At 43.0% G+C, this 27,114-nt stretch overlaps 1 protein-coding gene across 1 annotated transcript in view; it reads right to left on the bottom strand.

Moving 5' to 3' along the window:
- Positions 1 to 6,337, bottom strand: part of FAM184A (family with sequence similarity 184 member A) — a 321,551-nt gene extending 315,214 nt beyond the window's left edge. Inside the window, exon 1 of the mRNA XM_075340009.1 lies at positions 6,079 to 6,337. The gene's annotated coding sequence lies outside the window, so the exon portion shown is untranslated. The remainder of the gene's footprint in view (positions 1 to 6,078) is intronic.
- Between the last annotated feature and the right edge of the window lie 20,777 nt (positions 6,338 to 27,114).

The raw sequence follows: 27,114 nt of genomic DNA, 5'->3' as shown, positions 1-27,114 counted from the left end.
CACTTACACAGACTGTCCAGGTGACGACGAAGAAGACCAGGTTCACAGCAGAGGCCCACATCGATTCTGGGGCGGCGGGTAATTTCATACGCCAGTCTGCAGTGGATCGATACCAAGTACCTGTGATCCCGCTTGCCAAGCCCCTCTGGTTCGCCTCCGTGGACGGCAAACTGCTATACGAACCTGTCCGATATACCACTGAACCAGTAAGACTCCAGGTTGGCACTTTGCATACTGAGACCATCACCTTCTTTGTGATCCCGAGGATGGCTCCTGAGCTCCTGTTGGGTCTGCCCTGGCTTCAACTTCATGACCCTGCCATTAGTTGGCACTCTGGCGCTATTAACCGCTGGGGGTCCTCGTGTCATGACCATTGCCTACAGCCCGTTCCTCGGCCCCTGTCACCCGAGCCTGCTATGCCGCAGGAAGAAGAAGAGGCGACGACTCAGTCCAGCGGTGTACCACAGCTCCTGGCACTTGTGCCTGTGGTGCCACCGGACCCAGAAGCAGAGTCGACGCAGTCCAGCGTCGTTCCACCATCCCTGGCACTTGAGACTTTGATGCCCCCTGCTACTGAGGATGACACACTTTCCTGTACCCGGTCCGAGACGCCCGAACTGGTCGCCCACGACTCCAGTCCTGCTTCTGACTGTCTTCCCTTATCCGTTGCCTCCGTTGCCGCTGACTTGGGTTCTCCGATACGGGACATAGTGGCCATGAAAACGGTCCGGGGTAGGCAGTCCTTCCTGGTCGATTGGGTGGATTGCGGCCCCGAGGCTCGGTCCTGGTTGTCCCGGAAGTACGTTGCTGCCCCTCTTCGGCGCGCCTACATGTCCCGGCCGCGGGGAGGGGGGCTTCAAGGGGGGGGTACTGTCACGCTCCCGGTGTCCCAGCAGCCCTCCTTACCCACTGAGCCGGTTCCTGCATCGCACCACCGCTCCATACCCACTGATCCAGTCGTACCTGCATTGCACCACCGCTCTGTACCCACTGATCCAGTCGCACCTGCATCGCACCACCGCTCCGTACCCACTGATCCGGCCTCACCGTCATTGCACTGCTCCTTACCCACTGATCCACTCCACGTGTCCACCGGTCATGGCCGCCGCTCCCGCTCGTGCTCTCCTGTGTCCTGCTCCTGGTCTCATGAGTCTGACTCTGAGTATTAGCCTCATGCCTCTGTATAGGACCAGGCCGCGCCCACTCTCCTGGTTTTATGGACCCAGCACACCTGAAGCAGGATGTGACATACGGCTGTGCTGGATATATAAGACTGGCCTCCCCATAGGGGCGTTGCCTGATCAACGTGTCTAGAAGCTTTGTCTTTTGTGCTAGGTGCTCAGGCCCCCTGGTGCCGTGTCCTGTAGACTTCTTGTCTTTGCTCCCTGGTACCTGTGCCTGTTTTCCTTACCGTCCTGAAGAACTTTGTGACTCTGCTGACCTGGTTATACCTGTCCCGGCCACGCCAGTGCTCCGGCTGCCGTGTACCCTGCCCCCCGGTGGGATACTCGGTCCAGTGGATCCACCTCCTGGGCCCATCAGTCCTCCCGGTCCTGACAAATGCATGCTCAATTGGGTTAAGATCTGGTGATTGACTTGGCCATTGCAGAATGTTCCACTTTTTTGCACTCATGAACTCCTGGGTAGCTTTGGCTGTATGCTTGGGGTCATTGTCCATCTGTACTATGAAGCGCCGTCCGATCAACTTTGTGGCATTTGGCTGAATCTGGGCTGAAAGTATATCCCGGTACACTTCAGAATTCATCCGGCTACTCTTGTCTGCTGTTATGTCATCAATAAACACAAGTGACCCAGTGCCATTGAAAGCCATGCATGCTCATGCCATCACGTTGCCTCCACCATGTTTTACAGAGGATGTGGTGTGCCTTGGATCATGTGCCGTTCCCTTTCTTCTCCAAACTTTTTTCTTCCCATCATTCTGGTACAGGTTGATCTTTGTCTCATCTGTCAATAGAATACTTTTCCAGAACTGAGCTGGCTTCATGAGGTGTTTTTCAGCAAATTTAACTCTGGCCTGTCTATTTTTGGAATTGATGAATGGTTTGCATCTAGATGTGAACCCTTTGTATTTACTTTCATGGAGTCTTCTCTTTACTGTTGACTTAGAGACAGATACACCTACTTCACTGAGAGTGTTCTGGACTTCAGTTGATGTTGTGAACGGGTTCTTCTTCACCAAAGAAAGTATGCGGCGATCATCCACCACTGTTGTCATCAGTGGACGCCCAGGCCTTTTTGAGTTCCCAAGCTCACCAGTCAATTCCTTTTTTCTCAGAATGTACCCGACTGTGATTTTGCTACTCCAAGCATGTCTGCTATCTCTCTGATGGATTTTTTCTTTTTTTTCAGCCTCAGGATGTTCTGCTTCACCTCAATTGAGAGTTCCTTAGACCGCATGTTGTCTGGTCACAGCAACAGCTTCCAAATGCAAAACCACACACCTGTAATCAACCCCAGACCTTTTAACTACTTCATTGATTACAGGTTAACGAGGGAGACGCCTTCAGAGTTAATTGCAGCCCTTAGAGTCCCTTGTCCAATTACTTTTGGTCACTTGAAAAAGAGGAGGCTATGCATTACAGAGCTATGATTCCTAAACCCTTTCTCCGATTTGGATGTGAAAACTCTCATATTGCAGCTGGGAGTGTGCACTTTCAGCCCATATTATTTATATAATTGTATTTCTGAACATGTTTTTGTAAACAGCTAAAATAACAAAACTTGTGTCACTGTCCAAATATTTCTGGCCCTGACTGTATACCAGGAAGGGGTCATATATACAAGAAGGATATTATACAGAGGGGTAATGTGTGTGTGGGGGGATAGTATACAGAGGGGCAGTGTATGTATGAGGATATACTGTATATATATATATATATATATATATATATATATATATATATATATATATATATATATATATATATATATATACAGTCAGGGCCAGAAATATTTGGACAGTGACACAAGTTTTGTTATTTTAGCTGTTTACAAAAACATGTTCAGAAATACAATCATATATATAATATGGGCTGAAAGTGCACACTCCCAGCTGCAATATGAGAGTTTTCACATCCAAATCGGAGAAAGGGTTTAGGAATCATAGCTCTATAATGCATAGCCTCCTCTTTTTCAAGGGACCAAAAGTAATTGGACAAGGGACTCTAAGGCGTCTCCCTCGTTAACCTGTAATCAATGAAGTAGTTAAAAGGTCTGGGGTTGATTACAGGTGTGTGGTTTTGCATTTGGAAGCTGTTGCTGTGACCAGACAACATGCGGTCTAAGGAACTCTCAATTGAGGTGAAGCAGAACATCCTGAGGCTGAAAAAAAAGAAAAAATCCATCAGAGAGATAGCAGACATGCTTGGAGTAGCAAAATCAACAGTCGGGTACATTCTGAGGAAAAAGGATTTGACTGGTGAGCTTGGGAACTCAAAAAGGCCTGGGCGTCCACGGATGACAACAGTGGTGGATGATCGCCGCATACTTTCTTTGGTGAAGAAGAACCCGTTCACAACATCAACTGAAGTCCAGAACACTCTCAGTGAAGTAGGTATATCTGTCTCTAAGTCAACAGTAAAGAGAAGACTCCATGAAAGTAAATACAAAGGGTTCACATCTAGATGCAAACCATTCATCAATTCCAAAAATAGACAGGCCAGAGTTAAATTTGCTGAAAAACACCTCATGAAGCCAGCTCAGTTCTGGAAAAGTATTCTATGGACAGATGAGACAAAGATCAACCTGTACCAGAATGATGGGAAGAAAAAAGTTTGGAGAAGAAAGGGAACGGCACATGATCCAAGGCACACCACATCCTCTGTAAAACATAAAACATGGTGGAGGCAACGAGATGGCATGGGCATGCATGGCTTTCAATGGCACTGGGTCACTTGTGTTTATTGATGACATAACAGCAGACAAGAGTAGCCGGATGAATTCTGAAGTGTACCGGGATATACTTTCAGCCCAGATTCAGCCAACTGCCGCAAAGTTGATCGGACGGCGCTTCATAGTACAGATGGACAATGACCCCAAGCATACAGCCAAAGCTACCCAGGAGTTCATGAGTGCAAAAAAGTGGAACATTCTGCAATGGCCAAGTCAATCACCAGATCTTAACCCAATTGAGCATGCATTTCACTTGCTCAAATCCAGACTTAAGATGGAAAGACCCACAAACAAGCAAGACCTGAAGGCTGCGGCTGTAAAGGCCTGGCAAAGCATTAAGAAGGAGGAAACCCAGCGTTTGGTGATGTCCATGGGTTCCAGACTTAAGGCAGTGATTGCCTCCAAAGGATTCGCAAGAAAATATTGAAAATAAAAATATTTAGTTTGGGTTTGGTTTATTTGTCCAATTACTTTTGACCTCCTAAAATGTGGAGTGTTTGTAAAGAAATGTGTACAATTCCTACAATTTCTATCAGATATTTTTGTTCAAACCTTCAAATTAAACGTTACAATCTGCACTTGAATTCTGTTGTAGAGATTTCATTTCAAATCCAATGTGGTGGCATGCAGAGCCCAACTCGCGAAAATTGTGTCGCTGTCCAAATATTTCTGGACCTAACTGTATATATAAAGAGGGGCAGCTTGTGTGGGGGATAGTATACAAAGGGGCAGTGTACTTGACGAATATTATACAGAGGGGCAGTGTGCGTAGAGATATTATACAGAGTGGCAGTGTGTGTATGGGATATTATACAGATTTACAATTAACCTCAACCCCTATTAAAAATATAAGTTTTATTAATAATTGGTTAAAATTCCAAGGACACACAAACACAAAAATACCAGAAGCAGGTAACCCCTATATGGGAGTAGGTAAAGTATATATATATCTCGTGGAAGGGGGGGGGGGGAACCTTACACGAGATATATATATACTTTACCGACTCCCATATAAGGGTTACCTGCTTCTGGTATTTTTGTGTTTGTGTGTCATTGGAATTTTACCCAATTATTGATAAAACGTATATTTTTAATAGGGGTTGAGGTTAATTGTAAATTGGTCATATTATACTCTACCTGGAGTTCTCATTTTTCTATTGTAAGTCCTAATGGATATTATACAGAGGGGCAGTGTGTGTGTGGGGGATATTATACAGAGCAGCAGTGTGGAATCTTATACAGAGGAGTAGTGTGTGGGGGGGTATTATACAAAAGAGTAGTGTGTTTGTGTGGGCTATTATACATAGGAGCATTGTGTGGGAGGATATATAGAAGAGCAGTGTGTATGGGGGATATTATACAGAGGAGCAGTGTGTGTGGGGATATTATACAAAGGAGCAGTGTGTGGGTGGATATACAGAGCAATAGTGTGTGGGGGGGATATTATACAGAGGAGCAGTGTGTGTGTGGGGATATTATACAGAGGGCCAGTGTAAGGGGATGGATATTATACAGAGGGGTAATGTGTGTGGGAGAGATGTTATACAGAGGGGCAGTGTGTGTGAGGATATTATACACAGGGGCATTGTGTGTGGGTATATTTTACAGAGGGGTAGTGTGTGTGGGGGCATATTATGCATATGGTATATTCATATATACACATGTTTTTTTCAAGAATGGAGGTGAGAGTGTGGAAGATTTGAGGGGTGGAGGAGGAGCTCGAGTGGAGCCTGAGTGGAGTCTCAAGGGGGCCCCAAAAGTTTTGCCAGTATGGGGCCCTGAAATTCCTAGTGGCGGCCCTGAACGTGAACGTTTAAAAAAAAAAAAAAAAGATATTTTAATGTAGTGTACAGAGGTAATCCATCATACATATCTGGCCCAATATGGCTGACCATGCAATGATATGGAGACTACCTAGAAATGTGCTGTAAACAGCCAGTATTAAACATTTAGGCAGTGCCATGGCATCATAGACGATGGTGGTAAGCAGTGTATTCCATGGCAGCATGGCTGACTCAGAGCAGAGCAGTACATAGCTACAAGGCACATATCTCCTATAGACATGCACAGTGGGAGCCTGCAGACCGTCCATACTGTCACACCACATTACATACTGCCATACCGTGCAGAGCACCTAGCACACACTCACTTACATAGCACATGTACCTGTCTGTATGGAGGTTGTTTCCTGTTACTAGGGGCTTCGCTTCGGTTGCTACGCAAACTTCAGTACCGCCTGCTGCCGATGTCATCGCGCTCGACGTTCTAAGTAGCTCCTCCCCCTAACCTGAGGGGCCGTGGAAAGGCGCCAAAACGTTCAGAGCGCTGTGGTGGTCGCAGCTGTGTGACGGCTCGCTCTGTGTAGTTGTATGGCAGGCGTTATACATGTCGACTGCTTGTTTCCCCGGCCGGCTGTACTAAATAGCTGAGGGAAAGGGTCTATTACCGCTGGCTGCAGCTAACATTGTCTATGGACTAGTAACCCTCAGCTGGCGCCGTAGACATTGTGTGTAGAGTCAGTCAGTCAGCGTTCATCCTGTAGAAAGCAAATCGTGGCTGGCAGCTGACCGGGCGTTATGAGGCACAGTCTCGTGTCAGTTCTGCTCTGACTGGAAACCACCACACAATACAATATTGATATTCGGCTCCTCAGAGCTTGTGAGCAGAGCCGGGCTGACAGTTCTGTCACAAAATCAAAGCTTGGCTTGACTGACGTCTTCCTTCACCCTCAAAACTATGAAAATGTTCTGCCTGTCATGGAATCCATAATGGTGGTGTGAAAAGAACATAATCCCCACTAGTGCCTTAGAGCAAGCAGCATCAGAGCGCCATCTGCTGATACAAATGGGGAAAGGCACTTTACATTCATTACTATTATATTGGCAATATGGAGGCTCTGTCTCTGCTGCTTCTCAACTGATGGATGGCACTTCTAGTCCAGATAGGCTGCTTTCACACCTCCGGTTTTAGCAGAGCCGGCCAATCCGGTTCTAAAACCTATGCAACGGATGCGGCGACAAAACCGCATCCTTTGCATAAGTTTTTGACATGCGACCTGTCCGGTTTTTGCCGCTTGCGGCACGCTACTGAGCATGCGCAGTGGAAAAAAACGCATGCGGCGGCCGGATGAGGTGTTTGCATGCATTGCAAATTGCGCCACATCGGCAAGATGCGGCGCGATGCGTTTTTTTTTTGCCGGACCAAAAAACGTGCCAGGCAACGTTCCGTCCGGCCGCCGCATCGGTTAAATATGCCGCATGCTGCAAAAAACGGATCGAATGCAAGCCCATGCGGCAAAATCCGGCACTAATGAAAGTCTAAGCAAAAAAACGCAACCGACGGCAAAAAAACACTGTTGCGGTTTTCCTGCAAAGCGCCGGATTGTGCCGCACAGGAGAAACCGGATGTGTGAAAGCAGCGTTATCCAGCAATCACATCACAATTCTGTTTCTACATAATATTTTTGAAAACACAATTGATAAGAAAAATAAACAATCGTCCCAACAGCCTTATTGCTTATTATTAGGCCGACAATATCCATGGTGGATGGAATTCATGGGATATACTAAAAAGAATGAACAAAAAGAATGAACATAACTTATTGGTTCCAAATTATAGAAATGAATAATGGGTTTCTTAAACATCATAGACATGGAATGAACATGGAATATATGTAGATAAATAGGAAATGTCCACAAATCCCAGGAAAACAGGTGTATATTTTATTCCCTGAGCTTCTTGGGTGAGGAATGAACTTGGAATATATGTAAATAATAGGGAAATGTCCACAAATCCCATAAAAGCAGGTGTATATTTTATTCCCTGAGCTTCTTAGGTGGGGAATGAACATGTAATATATGTAGATAATAGGGAAATGTACACATATCCCATATAGACAGGTGTATATTTTATTCCCTGTGTTAGAAAAGTGGGGAATGAACATGGAATATATGTAGATTGTAGGGAAATGTCCACAAATCCCAGTAAAACAGGTGTATATTTTATTCCCTGAGCTTCTTGGGTGGGGAATGAACTTGGAATATATGTAAATAATAGGGAAATGTCCACAAATCCCATAAAAGCAGGTGTATATTTTATTCCCTGAGCTTCTTAGGTGGGGAATGAACATGTAATATATGTAGATAATAGGGAAATGTACACATATCCCATATAAACAGGTGTACATTTTATTCCCTGTGTTAGAAAAGTGGGGATTGAACATGGAATATCTGTATATTGTAGGGAAATGTCCACAAATCCCAGTAAAACAGGTGTATATTTTATTCCCTGAGCTTCTTGGGTGGGGAATGAACTTGGAATATATGTAAATAATAGGGAAATGTCCACAAATCCCATATAAACAGGTATATATTTTATTCCCTGTGTTAGATAAAAGGGGAATGAACATGGAATATACAGTGCCTTGCGAACGTATTCGGCTCCCTTGAATTTTTTCAACTTTTTCCCACATTTTACGCTTCAAACATAAAGATAAAAATTTGTATGTCTTACCCCACTGTTATATTATATATGTACATTACATACATTTATAGTAACTCCTTAGTTTCCCAGTAGTCCATTTCATAACGTACATCAGGAGGGATTGTGGCCATACGTGACATACATATATACATTAGTCTTGTTGCATATATGTTATTAATCTAGTTCATTTCATTTTTACATATGCAGTACACACCAGTTGAATCCCCCCCTTATACTTAAAGCTCGATAGCTCGAGTTAGGTTCGAGAACGGTTCGATCAGCAAAAAGCCTAGCTATTTACTAGCTGGCTTTTCACTATAATAGTGTGAGTCACTCTGTGATTCACACTATTATCTAATTTCAGCGTCTAGTGTGCGGGGGCGGCGCATTTAGATCAGTGCTGCTGGGATAATGGCGATCGCCGTTTTTTTTTTTTTCCTAAGCGCGCGTGCAGTGGGGCGGGCCAGCATGTCAGCCAATCCCAGACACACACACAGCTAAGTGGTCTTTTTTGCCAGACAAGCAAGGGCATGTGTCATAGGCTGTCCATGTCACATGTCCTTGCATTATAAATATGGGCATTGTCTCTCACGGCGCCATTATCTGCTTTCTGCGTGTAGGTGACAGTCACCGCTCACGCAGCTCCTGGCGCCGCTCCGGCTGTGTACGCTACACACATAGCGCTCTACAGATTAGGGACAGAAGTTTATTTCAGTCCTTTTCAGGGCTCATTTTCTCTGGCTCCGAGCCATAGGTGACAGTCAGGTCCGTGGAAACGCTGTATACAGCTTCAGATAACAGCGTCTGTGTACCTAAGCTCAGGGAATTCCTTGCTGCATTTCACCATTAGGAGGGATAGAAAGTGAGGCTTCCTTTCATGTCCACTGACCCAGAGAACCCGGCCACTGTACACACCTGCCCACGTTTGCCATGCTATTTTTATAGCAAACAGTGCTGGACATAAGTGGCATCCAAACAGTGGCTGCTATACTAATTTTGTGTCCCACTGGTGCCTAGCATTTTCCAGCACCTCTACATTAAACCCTGATGCACATTTTGCTACGCTATTTTTATAGCAAACAGTGCTGGACATAAGTGGCATCCAAACAGTGGCTGCTATACTAATTTTGTGTCCCACTTGTGCCAAGCAAGTCCCACCACCTCTGCTTTCTACCCTCATTCACATTTTGCCACGCTATTTTTATAGCAAACAGTGCTGAACATAAGTGGCATCCAAAAAGTGTCTGCTATACTAATTGTGTGTCCCACTTGTACCAAGCAAGTCCCACCACCTCTGCTTTCTACCCTCATGCACATTTTACTACGCTATTTTTATAGCAAACAGTGCTGAATATAAATGGCATCCAAACACTGGTGCCTAGCATTTTCCAGCACCTCTGCATTAAACCCTGATGCACATTTTGCTACGCTATTTTTATAGCAAACAGTGCTGCCAGTTTTAGGGCCATAGTTGCATTGTCAGGGATAGTCAGTGTTGGTTCTTCAGCTGTCAATAAAGTTACACCACCTCTGAAATCTACACCACCTCTCAATTTTTGCTACCACATTGTAAGTGACTAATCTTGTCGCTAACAAAATAAGTGGCAAAAGGACAGATGCTGTTGGAAAGGGGAACAGGCGTGTTGGAAAAGGAAAAAAAAGTTTGTGTCCGTGGGGAAGGTGGCAAAGCTACATTAACATCTGCTGAAGATAAGCCATCTTCCAGTAAAAGTAAGATGTCTATTACTTTCCGTGGACAAGCCGATGTGCTCCCTTTTTTACGGACCCGAACAACTGTAAGAAAGGTAGATGATGCACAAAAAAAGAACATGCTTGAATGGATCTCAAGTGCTCCAACAAGTGCCCTCTCCGCCACCTCAACTACCACATAAAAAAACAGTCCTCTGAGTTGTCATCCCAATCACAATTGCTTTCTCCCAGGTCTCAAGTCTCCACCCGCCCTGCACAGTATGGTGTACCAGAGTCTGCAGAGCTGTTCAGTCACACTATAGCCTGGGAATCAGAGGTCTGCTCCCAAGCTACAGTGAGTACAGACCAGGAAATGGTCTGCAGTGATGCCCAGAACCTTTGTGACTCAGATTCAGGCCCTGATGACCAACTTTCTGAGCATAATGTAGACCCTAATTCCCAAACTGTAACACCTGTTGGTGAAGACAATGACGAACATACTGATGACGATGAGACGCAGATACCAAATTGGGATGACAACTTAAATATTCGGTCAGGGCAGGAAGAGGCTAGATCTGAGGGCGAGGGAAGTGCAAACACAACGCTTGATGATGAAGTTCTAGATCCCACTTACTGTCAACCCACAGTCAGGCACTTGAGGAGGTCAACAGAGGCGGTGGAGGAGGATGCAACTGACGACGAAGTTACCTTGCGCCTTCCTGGACAGAGTCGGAGTACTGGTAGCACGTCTACAACTGCATCCTCAGCCACCACTCTGCCTCTGAGCACAAGTCGTGGTGGCTCTGCAGGTCGCATGTCCTTTAAGCCTTGCCTAGCCTGGTCCTTTTTGGCCTTGCAAAGGATCTCCCAAATCATCTGATCTGTAAAATTTGTCGGGAATCTATAAGTAGAGGCAAAAAACTCACCAGTTTGACAACTTCTTCCATGAATCGTCACATGAATACCAAGCATAATTCCCAGTGGGAAGCTCACTGTGCTGCAATGCGGCCTAGCGTAGCGGGCCAACCACCGCCTGCCCCTTCCAGTGCATCCGCGCGCTCTTCATCTTCTATTACTGGGGGGACAGCTGTTACACCTGGTTTTCCACGCACACCTTCCACCACTGTAACCGCAACAGGCAGTTTGCTTGGTAGGTCGTCATTTGGTTTGGAAGGGGAAACAAGTGCGTGTGTACAGCTCTCTCAGACATCGATAGCACCAACGTTGGATGAAGGCAACACCATGTCTACGCCTGCACTTTCCTCACAAACCTGCATTTTTCCAGGGACACCCTACTCACCACCATCTACACACAGCAGCCAGATCTCTGTTCCTCAGATGTGGACAAATCAAAGGCCATTTTCTCCGACCCATGACAAGCTAAGAGGTTGACTTTATCCCTCTGTAAGCTCTTGGCTACGGAAATGCTGCCTTTCCGCCTGGTGGACACAGAGGATTTTCGAGACCTTATGTCCGTCGCAGTGCACCAGTACCAGATGCCCAGTCGCCACTACTTCTCCAAGAAAGGTGTGCCTGCGCTACACCAGCATGTTGCACAAAACATCACCGCTTCCTTGACAAACTCTGTGTGTGAACGGGTGCATTTCACCTCCGATACTTGGACCAGTAAGCATAGACAGGGGCGTTACATGTCGCTGACTGGGCACTGGGTAACTATGGTGATAGATGGAGAAGGGTCTGCTGAACAAGTCTTGCCGTCCCCACGACTTGTGCATCAATCCTCTGTATGTAAAAGTTCCTCCAACGCTTCTGCCTCCTCAACCTCCTCTGGGTCCTCCACCTCCGCCCCAAGCCTGCCTGGTTAGGCCACCAGCGTTGTAACTGCACACAAGGAATCACGCACACCTCCTTACTATGCTGGCAGCAGAGCGCAACGGCATCAGGCGGTCTTTAGCTTGAAATGTCTTGGAAATAAGAGTCACAAAGCGGCTGAGTTGTGGGCAGCTCTGCTGTCCGAGTTTCATAAATGGTTGTCTCCACTCAACCTGCAGCCAGGTAAGGCCGTGTGCGACAATGCTGCAAACTAGGGTGCGGCCCTTCGCCTGGGCAAGGTGACACACGTGCCTTGTATGGCTCACGTGTTGAACCTTGTTATCCAGCAATTTTTAACACAGTATCCCGGCCTAGATGGCCTTCTGAACAGGGCACGAAAACTGTCTGCTCACTTCCGCCGTTCAACCACCGCAGCTGAGCGACTTGCATCGCTCCAGAAGTTTTTCGGCCTGCCGGTTCATCGCCTGAAATGCGATGTGCCGACACGCTGGAATTCGACTCTCCACATGTTACAGCGACTGTGGCAGCACCGCCGAGCACTGGTGCAATACGTCATGACGTATAGCCTGGGCCAACGAGATGCAGAGGTGGGGCAGATCACCCTGATGGAGTGGTCTCAGATCAAGGACCTATGCACCCTTCTGCACAGTTTCGACATGGCGACAAATATGTTTAGCGCTGACAATGCCATTATCAGCATGACAATTCCAGTCATTTTCATGCTGGAGCACATGCTAAACACTATTCGGAGTCAGGGGGTGGTTCAACAGGAAGGGGAGGAAGTACATGAGGATTCATATGCGCAAGGGATAACAACATCACCCAGGTCCAGACGTTCATCATCACCAAGGCGGCAGGCATGGGATGGTGGGGGAGAGGGATTAACAAAGGCGCATGGTAACAGGCAAAATGTTGAGGAAGGTGCAGGAGAACATGAAGAAATGGAGGACGAACTGTCCATGGACATGGAAGACTCAGCAGATGAGGGAGACCTTGGTCACATTTCAGTTGAAAGAGGTTTGGGGGGAGATGTCAGAGGAAGAAAGAACGGTTAGCACCTCTATGCCACAAACACAGCAAGGACTTGGTCTGCATGGATGCGCAAGACACATGAGCGCCTTCTTGCTGCACTACCTACAACATGACCCTCGGATTGTCAAAATTAGAAGTGATGATGACTACTGGGTTGCCACACTATTAGATCCCCGGTACAAGTCCAAATTTTGTGAAATAATTCCAGTCATAGAAAGGGACGCACGTATGCAGGAGTATCAGCAGAAGCTGTTACTCAATCTTAGCTCGGCTTTTCCACCAAACCCCAGTGGTGCACGGAGTGAATCTCCCAGTTTCATAGTTTCATAGTTTCATAGTTTTTAAGGTTGAAGGGAGACTCTAAGTCCATCTAGTTCAACCCGTAGCCTAACATGTTGATCCAGAGGAAGGCAAAAAAACCCCAATGTGTCAAATAAGCTCCAATGGGGAAAAAAATTCCTTCCTGACTCCACATACGGCAATCAGACTAGTTCCCTGGATCAACACCCTGTCATAAAATCCAATATACATAACTGGTAATATTATATTTTTCAATTAATGCGATCAGGCTCTGCTTAAATTTTACTTGTGAATCCCTCAATACAACATCATACGGCAGAGAGCTCCATAGTCTCACTGCTCGTACAGTAAAGAGTCCTCATCTGTGATTATGATTAAACATTCTTTCCTCAAGACGTAGCGGATGCCCCCGTGTTCCAGTCGCAGGCCTAGGTGTAAAGAGATCTTTGGAAAGGTCTCTGTACTGTCCCCTCATATATTTATACATTGTGATTAGATCCCCCTAAGCCTTTGTTTTTCCTACCTAACTAACCCCATGTTTAATAACCTGTCTTGGTATTGCAGCCCACCCATTCCTCTAATAATCTTGGTCGCTCTTCTATCTACCTGTAAGATTATGCTATTTATAACCTTCTATACTTTTGCTAACAAGAAATGCATCCATTCCTCTCTTAAATTCATTCAGTGAGTTGGCCATCACCACTTCCTCAGGAAGAGAGTTCCAGAGCCTCACTGCTCTTACCGTGAAGAACCCTCTTCTATGCTGATGTAGGAATTTTCTTTCCTCCAATCGAAAAGAATGCCCCCTTGTTCTTGTCATAGTCCTTGGTACAAACAGATCATGGGAGAGATCTCTATATGGCCCTCTGATATATTTGTACATATTTATTAGGTCTCCCCTAAGTCTTCTCTTTTCTAGAGTAAATAGACCTAATTTTGATAACCTTTCCGTGTATTGTAATGCACCCATTCCATTTATTATTTTAGTAGCCCGCCTCTGAACCCTTTCAAGTTCAGTAATGTCTTTCTTCAGCACCGGCGCCCAAAATTGCACACAATACTCCAAGTGTGGTCTGACTAGTGATTTGTACAGAGGGAGAATGATGTTTTCATCTCGTGCCCCCAGACCTCTTCTAATGCATCCCATCACCCTATTTGCTTTGGTGGCTGCTGCCTGACACTGGGTACTCCAATTTAGATTCTTATTCACTAAGATGCCTAAGTCTTTTTCCATGTCTGATTTCCCCAGCAGTTTCCCATTTAGTAAGTAATCGTAGCATCTGTTTCTCCTTCCCATGTGCATAACCTTACACTTATCTGTGTTAAACCTCATTTGCCATTTTTCAGCCCAATTCTCCAATTTACTCAAGTCCATCTGTAGTTGCAAACTGTCCTCCTTTGTGTTAACTACCTTACATAGTTTTGTATCATCTGCAAATACTGATATTTTACTCTGTAAACCATCCACCAGATCATTAATAAATATATTAAATAGTAGGGGGCCCAATACAGACCCCTGTGGCACCCCACTAGTAACCCTGGCCCAATCTGAGTATGCACCATTAATAACCACTCTTTGTTTTCTACCACTAAGCCAGCTACCTACCCATCTACACACATTTTCCCCGAGCCCAAGCTTTCTCATTTTACTTAGCAGTCTTTTATGTGGGACAGTGTCAAATGCTTTACCGAAGTCGAGATAAATGACATCCAATGATTCTCCTCGGTCCATGTGAGAGCTTACATCCTCATAGAAGCTGATCAGGTTAGTTTGACAGGAGCGATCCAGTTGTAACTTGACAAATATGGGACGGTCTCGTCATCAACAGTCTGCCCGTACCAGCAGCACCATATCTGGTGCTGGTAACAGCAATTTGATTGAATCGTTTCATATTTTTTTTAGACCATCCTTTGCAAGGCCAATAGAGACAAGAAGTCTGACACATAGTCAACAGCTGCAGAGGATGATACAGGAGTATCTCCAAATGAACATCGATGCCATGACTTTGCAACTGGAGCCTTGCTCATTTTGGGCATCAAATCTTGAAAAATGGCCTGAGCTCGCCACTTACGCCTTGGAGATCTTGTTGTGTCGAGCTGCCAGTGTTGTCTCTGAACGTGTCTTCAGTGCTGCTGGGTGTGTGCTGACAGATAAGCGCACACTTCTGTCCAGTGACAATGTGGACAGACTAACGTTCATCAAAATAAACAAGTCATGGATCCGCAAGGACTTTACTACCCCTGTGTCATCCTGGGGAGAGTGAATGCTTGTGTATTTGGAATGTGCTTGATGCAAATGTACCTGTCCAGTTTGCAACTGGGGCACAAGTGCTGCCACTGAAGTGGTGTCTGTGGCCCAATTTTTGGAAAAAAGGGAGACTCCGCTTGGAGTAACCCTTGCTTGCAGTGTTTCTAAAAATGATCCAAGATGAACAGAGCTGGGATCAGCAAAGACTTTGCTACCTACCCCGGTGCCATCCTGGTGACAGTTAAGGATGGTGTATTTTTGAATGTGCTTGATGCAAATCTACCTGTGAAGTGTACAACTCGGGCACAAGTGCTGCCACTGAAGTGGTGTCTGTGTGGCCCAATTTTTGGAAAAAAGGGAGACTTCGCTTGGAGTAACCCTTGCTGTGTTTTACATGATTTTAGAAGGGCATGCCATGCCTATATCTGTGTCTCCTCCTCTTTTTCCTCGTCCAGCTGTTTAGTTTTCGCATGAGTATTTGTCCTTGTCACTTTCCCATGTGTTTTTTGTCTTGGGAGTTGTTTGGCACCTTTTGGACAACTTTGAGGGTGTTTTACAGGTGTTTTTATGTGTTTATGATTGCCTCCTATTGTTTCCTATGGGGTTCGAGAGTTCGACGAACGGCTCTTCGAACCGAACCGAACTCGAACTCTAGGGGGGTGGCTCATCTCTAACCAACACATACATCAAGATTGGTGAAGAAATGGTTCAATGATAATTAAGTAGAGGTGTTGCATTAGCCCCCACAGGCACCAGACCTAACCCACTCCAACACTTGTGGGAAGAGTTAAAGAAAAAGCTGTGTACATACCCAATTGAGTTGACCAGTATGCTCCAATTTGAAATGTGTAGAAGAAACCTGGAATTAGATTTCAGTGGGGCATGCTTGAATCTGATCAAGAGCATGCCCAGAAATATTCAGGCAGTGTTGAAAGCCAAAGGTGGATTTATAAAATACTAACAAAATAAGAAAAATTAAAATTTAGATTTTAAGGTGCAAGACAGTAACAAGACATGACAAGTGACATGACAAGAATCTGCATAACTAATCATATACTAAATAATTGCAAGTCAAATTTATGTATGAAAAAGTCAAAGTAAATTATTGTTGCCCTTTTGCTCATCAGTGTACCATTCTAAAAAATTCTGACTCTTTTCGGACTCACCGTGGGCCCAAACAGTAGTTTTCAACCATATGTGGGTTATTGCTGCACTCATGAGAAAATGAGTTGCAAAGTGTAGGGTGCATTTCATCCTATTACCTTTTGTAAAAATAAGAAATGTAGGTATTTTTTGTATTTTATTTCAAATAAAGGATTTTTTTTGGCTCACCAGGGCAATCGTGATGAGCGAGGTAAAGTTCCATGATTATCGCATCTAATGGATGTGACAATCCTGCGTAGCTGCAGGCTGCTATTTTTAGGCTGGGTGGGCCCAATATTGGCCTTCCCAGCCTGAGAATACCAGCTCCCAGCTGTCAGCTTTATCATGGCTGGGAATTAAAATTAGGGGGTGGGGTGGACCATACGCTGATTTTTTAAAATTAATTAAAATAATTTGGAAAAAAAATGCATGTGGTTCCTTTTATTTTGATACACAGTCAAGGAAGAGAATCGCGTTAACAATTCAACACAAAGGGCAGCACTTTGAGCACATCCTTTACTGTCGTTGTTCCATGTCACAAACATGTCAATAATTTGATAATGAATAAAGCTACGTTAAAAATGAGCACACCATTATTTTTCTTGTGCAATTCTCTATGTGCTTGATGTGTCACATAACCCCTTTCCCATTGAAAAAATTAAAGTTGAATTCAAAATGGCGGCTTTGCAGATGGCCGCCATGGGCGTCATCCGGCCTCAAATGTTTGGCCCCTCCCATGTACTAATATGCCATAAACGGTAAGGTGATATCAGCAACCACTTCCATTTTATCACGGTGTATCCATACTTATGGCCCACCCTGTAGTGTCAACATATTCTCCAAAACTGTACAATTGAGTGGCGACATGTGCCAACAATAGTAACATAGTTTGTTACAACAGGAGTAAGTTCCCTGCTCGCACAAACCTAAAATACAATATATCACAAAAAACAACCAATAGAATTGTAGAATCAAAGATTATCATTCTTGAAACTATGTTCCATAACAATTGAATATCCTGTATGCAACATCGCATATCACAGCCTTGAACTTAATTAGTTTCTAATAAGTCACTGTGTGTTTTATTCTGCGACCTCTTGTCTCCTATAAATGTTCTCTGCCCTACTTCTGTGTTCAGTGCAGTATTTCTTTGTGAGTAGCACTGTATGACAGTCATCTTTGTACTGAAGCTGCCTTACGCTTAGTTGCTTTCCTCTTCATATCTAAATATAGACTTTTTTTTCCTGAATCCCCTGCGGTATGAAGGAACACCATGTGAAGCTTATAGTAACCGGGCTACATCAGTATGATGCCAGAATGAGCATTAGACATAGCTTTTTTTTAATTATTGGGGAAGGCATTGTACTACAATAAAAATACTTGATTTCTTTTACTGTAAACAGATGTTTGATTTGTCATTCATATATGTATTTTATTGAATATTATCAATATTATCTGGATGTAACTGTTATTTTTGTACTGACTGTATTTTACCAGTGGTAGAAGTAGACTTTTCTTCCCTATTAAATTGGATGCAGGCATAAATAAATTACTCATCGTCGTATAGACAGTCTGTTGGAACGGTAACCTATTTGCTGTGCACATAGCTTGTATTAAATTTATAATGTTTTAGATTAGATTGTCAAACCACTTTTCTCAGCAGATTTCTCTGCAACTCCGTGAGGCTGATTGTATTATAAAATTTACCCTATGTATTGTACTATGTATTGCTGTTACATAGTTACATAGTTACATACATAGTTACATAGTTACATAGTAACTAAGGTTGAAAAAAGACCTAGGTCCATCTAGTTCAACCTTCCTCCACCAGTTCTACATTTGGTCACTTAGTCATTTATAACCAACAATGTTGTGTGTACTGAGGAAATCATCCAGCCCTTTTTTGAAAGCTGTTATAGAGTCTGCCATTACTACGTCTTGTGGTAGGGTATTCCACAGTCTGACTGCTCTAACTGTAAAGAACCCTTTCCTATTTAGCTGCCGGAATCTCTTTTCTTCCACTCGCAGTGAGTGCCCCCTGGTCCTTAGTATTGTTTTCGGAAGAAAAAAGTCATGTGCCAGTCCTTAATATTGACCACACATATATTTATACATATAAATGAGATCTCCTCTGAGACGTCTTTTTTCTAAGCTAAACATATCTAACTTTTTCAACCTGTCATCATATGGGAGGCCTTCCATTCCTTGTAGTAGTCTAGTTACCTGCCTTTGAACTGACTCTAACTTCTGAATGTCCTTTTTAAAATGTGGAGTCCAAAACTGTACCCCATATTCCAGATGTGGCCTTACAAGTGATTTATAGAGAGGTAACAATACGTTGGGATCCCGGGATCTAATCTCTCTTTTTATACACCCTAGAATCTTGTTTGCTTTTGCAGCTGCTGCTTGACATTGAGTGCTGCTGCTCAGCTTATTTGTAATGAGAATACCCAAGTCCTTCTCCTGTTCTGTAGTCCCGAGTTTACTTCCATTTAATGTATACGCAGTTATAGGATTACTCCGTCCTAGGTGCATTACTTTACATTTATCAACATTAAGTCTCATTTGCCAAGTATCTGCCCATTCTGACATCTTATCTAGATCTTTTTGTAATATTATACTATCAAGGTTAGTTTTTAATATCCTACATAGTTTGGTGTCATCAGCAAAGACTGACACTTTACTATCAATCCCATCCACAAGGTCATTAATAAAGAGATTAAAAAGAATTGGTCCTAGCACAGATCCCTGCGGCACCCCACTGCTGACTATGGCCCATTTAGAGAATGTTCCATTTATGACTACTCTTTGTTTCCTATCTTTTAGCCAATTCCTTACCCAGTTGCATATAGTTTCCCCCAGTCCTTGCTTCAGGAGCTTTAGTATAAGGCTATTATGTGGTACAGTATCAAATGCCTTTGCAATGTCCAAATAAATCACATCAGCTGCATTACCAATATCCAGGTTTGCACTTACCCCCTCATAGAACCCAGGTTGGTTAGACACGACTTATCTTTCATGAATCCATGCTGTCTGTCAGTTATTATATTATTTTCTGCAACATATTTTTGCATGTCATCCCTTAAAATGCCCTCAAAAACTTTGCATACTACTGATGTCAGGCTTACTGGACGGTAGTTGCCTGGATCTACCCTCTTACCTTTCTTAAATATCGGTACCACATCAGCAATCCTCCAATCCTGAGGCACCAACCCTGTTACAAGCGAGTCTAAAAAGATGAGATACAGCGGTCTGTCAATTACGGAGCTCAATTCCCTCAATATTCGTGGATGAATGCCATCTGGCCCTGGGGATTTGTCAATGTTTAATTTACTCAGACGTAGGCGTACTTCTTCTTGTGTTAAATTAATTATATCGGGTGGTGAACTTTGATTTTTCACTTGTTGAATGATCCCTGGTACAGTCAGATCCTTGGTGAACACAGATGAGAAATGCCTATTTAATATCTCAGTCTTTTGTTTGTCATCTATAACTAACTTGTTATTATATTTTAAGGGGCCAATACTACCCTTTGTTTTCCTTTTGGCATTAATGTATTTATAAAAGATTTTGGGATTTATTTTAATGTCATTGGCGATTTTTGTTTCAGTAGCTAGTTTTGCTTGTTTGATTTTTTTTTTGCATTGCCTATTGATATCTTTATACTCCTGCAATGCTATTTCTGTATTCTCAGCCTTCAAGATTTTAAACACCCTTTGTTTTTGTTTTATTATACTTTGTACAGTCTTATTTATCCATAGTGGTTTCTTTTTATTCCGGGATGTTTTATTACCAGAGGGTATAAGTTTTTTACAGGACTCTAGCAATATATCCTTAAACTTTCCCCATTTATGTTCAGTATCCCCAGTTACCATGACTTTGTCCCAATCTACACATTTAAGCTCTTCCCTTAATTTGTTGAAATCAGCTTTCCTAAAATTCCAGGTTTTAGCATTTCCCCTTTGAAATATTCTATTGAATATTACGTTGAAGCTTACCATATTATGATCGCTGGTGCCCAAGTGCTCCCGGACCTGTAGATCTGAAATTGTATCCGGTCTATTTGAGAGGACCAAATCTAGCAAATTATCTCCCCTCGTCGGTTCATCTACCATCTGAGAGAGGAAATGGTCTTGAATGGTAGATAAGAATTTACAGCTTTTAGCACAACCAGAAGATTCTATGTCCCACTGTATGTCTGGATAGTTGAAATCCCCCATAATAAGAACCCGATTATTATTATTAGCTGCCTTTTCAATTTGTTCCAGCATTTCACCCTCTATTTGTTCAAGTATGTTAGGAGGCTTATAGCAAACTCCAATTAGCATTTTTCCATTATTCTCCTCCCCATGTACATTTACCCATACTGACTCTACATTGTTGCTGTTCCCCCCAATGTCATCATTCAACACAGGTTTTAGGTTAGATTTGATAAATATACACACCCCACCACCTTTTTTGTCTTTCCTGTCCCTCCTAAATGTACTATAACCCTGTATGTTTGTCACCCAGTCATGGCTTTCATCCAGCCAGGTTTCCGTAATGCCCACCACATCATAATCCATGGTTGACATAAGAGTCTCCAATTCATTCATTTTGTTTGCAAGACTTCTTGCATTTGCCAGTAGACATTTAATCCTATTAACACCTTTATTAATCCTAGCCTCCCTACGTTCCTTGCATGTCCCATCCCCCCCTAATCCTTCATTGACCCCTACCATCTCACTGTCTCTATCTGCTCTATGTATCCCCTTTTTTGCTCCACTACCCTCCCTCCCCCCCGATCCTAGTTTAAAAGCTCCTCCATCCGTCTGACCATTTTCTCCCCCAGCACAGCTGCACCTTCCCCATTGAGGTGCAGCCCGTCCCTACCGTAGAGCCTGTAGCCGACTGAGAAGTCAGCCCAGTTCTCCATGAACCCGAACCCTTCCTTCCTGCACCAATTTCTAAGCCACGTGTTTATCTCCCTAAGCTCCCGCTGTCTTTCTAGTGACGCTCGTGGCACCGGTAGTATTTCTGAAAACACCACCTTGGAGGTCCTGGACTTCAGCTTCTCTCCTAGTTCCCTGTAATCATTTTTAAGGACCTTCCACCTGCCTCTAACTTTGTCATTAGTACCAATGTGCACCATGACCACTGGGTTTTCCCCAGCCCCACCCAGCAATCTGTCTATCCGATCCACAATATGCCGAACCCGAGCACCCGGCAGACAACACACTGTTCGGCATTCACGGTCTCGGCGACAGATGACCCTGTCTGTCCGCCTATTTATAGAGTCCCCTACCACTAACATCTGCCTGGGCTTTGCTGCACTCCTATTTCCTTCCTTCCTACAGCAGTTGTTTTCCTGGTTGCTAGGAGCAACGTCCTGCTGTAGTGACCCTAGTCCTGGCCCTTCATTCCTAATATCAGCCAAACAGGCATATTTACTAGGTTGTGCCAGGTCAGGACTAGGCTCCCTGACACTTTTCCCCCTACCTCTTCTTCTAACTGTTACCCAACTACCTACCTCTGGGTCCTGATCTTCTCCACCTCCACCCTCCTCCATATCACTGGCCTCAGCCAGAGAAAGCTCAGTGAGCTCTAAACTCCTCTCCAGGTTTGCAATGCCCCTGAGTGTTGCAAGCTGCGTATTTAGATCAGTTACCTTGGCTTCCAAACACGCAACATGCTTGCATCGAGTGCAGACATATTCACCCTCAAACAGCTGCTCGAGGCATGCATACATCTGACAAGATACACACCTGGTAGCATTGTCCATGGAGCACCTATCAAATGGGGATAAACAGTAAAGTAGAAAAACAAAGAGAAAATAATAAAAAAAACCCAATGGGAAACGTATAAGGATAAATTCAAACTATGTTCTTGTGTCAAACTATGTAATTGTGTTGAAACTATGCCACACTTATCTTTAAACCTTGCACACTTTGCTGCAGAACCTCGCACGCTCAGCACCTCGCTTGATCTGGCTGGTTTAAATAGTTCTACAGGACTTGCAGAAGCTGCCAGAAGCTTCTAGAAACAGGTGTGACTAATGCTACTGATTAAATCCCAAGACAAACTTTTTTTTTTTTGCTTTTTTAACAGTATCACAGACAAACAGACAAACAATTCCCTAATAAAATTAAACAATTACAGTTATCACCACTATGTAATTGTGTTGAAACTATGCCACACTTATCTTTAAACCTTGCACACTTTGCTGCAGAACCTCGCACGCTCAGCACCTCGCTTGATCTGGCTGGTTTAAATAGTTCTACAGGACTTGCAGAAGCTGCCAGAAGCTTCTAGAAACAGGTGTGACTAATGCTACTGATTAAATCCCAAGACAAACTTTTTTTTTTTTGCTTTTTTAACAGTATCACAGACAAACAGACAAACAATTCCCTAATAAAATTAAACAATTACAGTTATCACCACTATGTAATTGTGTTGAAACTATGCCACACTTATCTTTAAACCTTGCACACTTTGCTGCAGAACCTCGCACGCTCAGCACCTCGCTTGATCTGGCTGGTTTAAATAGTTCTACAGGACTTGCAGAAGCTGCCAGAAGCTTCTAGAAACAGGTGTGACTAATGCTACTGATTAAATCCCAAGACAAACTTTTTTTTTTTTGCTTTTTTAACAGTATCACAGACAAACAGACAAACAATTCCCTAATAAAATTAAACAATTACAGTTATCACCACTATGTAATTGTGTTGAAACTATGCCACACTTATCTTTAAACCTTGCACACTTTGCTGCAGAACCTCGCACGCTCAGCACCTCGCTTGATCTGGCTGGTTTATATAGTTCTACAGGACTTGCAGAAGCTGCCAGAAGCTTCTAGAAACAGGTGTGACTATTGCTACTGATTAAATCCCAAGACAAACTTTTTTTTTTTTGCTTTTTTAACAGTATCACAGACAAACAGACAAACAATTCCCTAATAAAATTAAACAATTACAGTTATCACCACTATGTGATTGTGTTGAAACTATGCCACACTTATCTTTAAACCTTGCACACTTTGCTGCAGAACCTCGCACGCTCAGCACCTCGCTTGATCTGGCTGGTTTATATAGTTCTACAGGACTTGCAGAAGCTGCCAGAAGCTTCTAGAAACAGGTGTGACTAATGCTACTGATTAAATCCCAAGACAAACTTTTTTTTTTTGCTTTTTTAACAGTATCACAGACAAACAGACAAACAATTCCCTAATAAAATTAAACAATTACAGTTATCACCACTATGTGATTGTGTTGAAACTATGCCACACTTATCTTTAAACCTTGCACACTTTGCTGCAGAACCTCTCACGCTCAGCACCTCGCTTGATCTGGCTGGTTTATATAGTTCTACAGGACTTGCAGAAGCTGCCAGAAGCTTCTAGAAACAGGTGTGACTAATGCTACTGATTAAATCCCAAGACAAACTTTTTTTTTTTTTTGCTTTTTTAACAGTATCACAGACAAACAGACAAACAATTCCCTAATAAAATTAAACAATTACAGTTAGCACCACTATGTGATTGTGTTGAAACTATGCCACACTTATCTTTAAACCTTGCAGACTTTGCTGCAGAACCTCTCACGCTCAGCACCTCGCTTGATCTGGCTGGTTTATATAGTTCTACAGGACTTGCAGAAGCTGCCAGAAGCTTCTAGAAACAGGTGTGACTAATGCTACTGATTAAATCCCAAGACAAACTTTTTTTTTTTTGCTTTTTTAACAGTATCACAGACAAACAATTCCCTAATAAAATTAAACAATTACAGTTATCACCACTATGTAATTGTGTTGAAACTATGCCACACTTATCTTTAAACCTTGCACACTTTGCTGCAGAACCTCGCACGCTCAGCACCTCGCTTGATCTGGCTGGTTTATATAGTTCTACAGGACTTGCAGAAGCTGCCAGAAGCTTCTAGAAACAGGTGTGACTAATACTACTGATTAAATCCCAAGACAAACGTTTTTTCTTTTTTTTTGCTTTTTTAACAGTATCACAGACAAACAGACAAACAATTCCCTAATAAAATTAAACAATTACAGTTATCACCACTATGTAATTGTGTTGAAACTATGCCACACTTATCTTTAAACCTTGCACACTTTGCTGCAGAACCTCGCACGCTCAGCACCTCGCTTGATCTGGCTGGTTTATATAGTTCTACAGGACTTGCAGAAGCTGCCAGAAGCTTCTAGAAACAGGTGTGACTAATGCTACTGATTAAATCCCAAGACAAACTTTTTTTTTTTTTTCTTTTTTAACAGTATCACAGACAAACAATTCCCTAATAAAATTAAACAATTACAGTTATCACCACTATGTAATTGTGTTGAAACTATGCCACACTTATCTTTAAACCTTGCACACTTTGCTGCAGAACCTCGCACGCTCAGCACCTCGCTTGATCTGGCTGGTTTATATAGTTCTACAGGACTTGCAGAAGCTGCCAGAAGCTTCTAGAAAAAGGTGTGACTAATGCTACTGATTAAATCCCAAGACAAACTTTTTTTTTTGCTTTTTTAACAGTATCACAGACAAACAGACAAACAATTCCCTAATAAAATTAAACAATTACAGTTATCACCACTATGTAATTGTGTTGAAACTATGCCACACTTATCTTTAAACCTTGCACACTTTGCTGCAGAACCTCTCACGCTCAGCACCTCGCTTGATCTGGCTGGTTTATATAGTTCTACAGGACTTGCAGAAGCTGCCAGAAGCTTCTAGAAACAGGTGTGACTAATGCTACTGATTAAATCCCAAGACAAACTTTTTTTTTTTTTTGCTTTTTTAACAGTATCACAGACAAACAGACAAACAATTCCCTAATAAAATTAAACAATTACAGTTAGCACCACTATGTGATTGTGTTGAAACTATGCCACACTTATCTTTAAACCTTGCAGACTTTGCTGCAGAACCTCTCACGCTCAGCACCTCGCTTGATCTGGCTGGTTTATATAGTTCTACAGGACTTGCAGAAGCTGCCAGAAGCTTCTAGAAACAGGTGTGACTAATGCTACTGATTAAATCCCAAGACAAACTTTTTTTTTTTTGCTTTTTTAACAGTATCACAGACAAACAATTCCCTAATAAAATTAAACAATTACAGTTATCACCACTATGTAATTGTGTTGAAACTATGCCACACTTATCTTTAAACCTTGCACACTTTGCTGCAGAACCTCGCACGCTCAGCACCTCGCTTGATCTGGCTGGTTTATATAGTTCTACAGGACTTGCAGAAGCTGCCAGAAGCTTCTAGAAACAGGTGTGACTAATACTACTGATTAAATCCCAAGACAAACGTTTTTTCTTTTTTTTTGCTTTTTTAACAGTATCACAGACAAACAGACAAACAATTCCCTAATAAAATTAAACAATTACAGTTATCACCACTATGTAATTGTGTTGAAACTATGCCACACTTATCTTTAAACCTTGCACACTTTGCTGCAGAACCTCGCACGCTCAGCACCTCGCTTGATCTGGCTGGTTTATATAGTTCTACAGGACTTGCAGAAGCTGCCAGAAGCTTCTAGAAAAAGGTGTGACTAATGCTACTGATTAAATCCCAAGACAAACTTTTTTTTTTGCTTTTTTAACAGTATCACAGACAAACAGACAAACAATTCCCTAATAAAATTAAACAATTACAGTTATCACCACTATGTAATTGTGTTGAAACTATGCCACACTTATCTTTAAACCTTGCACACTTTGCTGCAGAACCTCGCACGCTCAGCACCTCGCTTGATCTGGCTGGTTTATATAGTTCTACAGGACTTGCAGAAGCTGCCAGAAGCTTCTAGAAACAGGTGTGACTAATGCTACTGATTAAATCCCAAGTCAAACTTTTTTTTTTTTTTTGCTTTTTTAACAGTATCACAGACAAACAGACAAACAATTCCCTAATAAAATTAAACAATTACAGTTATCACCACTATGTAATTGTGATGAAACTATGCCACACTTATCTTTAAACCTTGCAGACTTTGCTGCAGAACCTCGCACGCTCAGCACCTCGCTTGATCTGGCTGGTTTATATAGTTCTACAGGACTTGCAGAAGCTGCCAGAAGCTTCTAGAAACAGGTGTGACTAATGCTACTGATTAAATCCCAAGACAAACTTTTTTTTTTTGCTTTTTTAACAGTATCACAGACAAACAGACAAACAATTCCCTAATAAAATTAAACAATTACAGTTATCACCACTATGTGATTGTGTTGAAACTATGCCACACTTATCTTTAAACCTTGCACACTTTGCTGCAGAACCTCTCACGCTCAGCACCTCGCTTGATCTGGCTGGTTTATATAGTTCTACAGGACTTGCAGAAGCTGCCAGAAGCTTCTAGAAACAGGTGTGACTAATGCTACTGATTAAATCCCAAGACAAACTTTTTTTTTTTTTTGCTTTTTTAACAGTATCACAGACAAACAGACAAACAATTCCCTAATAAAATTAAACAATTACAGTTATCACCACTATGTGATTGTGTTGAAACTATGC

Source organism: Anomaloglossus baeobatrachus, chromosome 3 (genome assembly GCF_048569485.1).
Source record: "Anomaloglossus baeobatrachus isolate aAnoBae1 chromosome 3, aAnoBae1.hap1, whole genome shotgun sequence".
Lineage (NCBI taxonomy): Eukaryota > Metazoa > Chordata > Amphibia > Anura > Aromobatidae > Anomaloglossus > Anomaloglossus baeobatrachus.
This window is presented reverse-complemented; position numbering and strand designations above follow the sequence as displayed.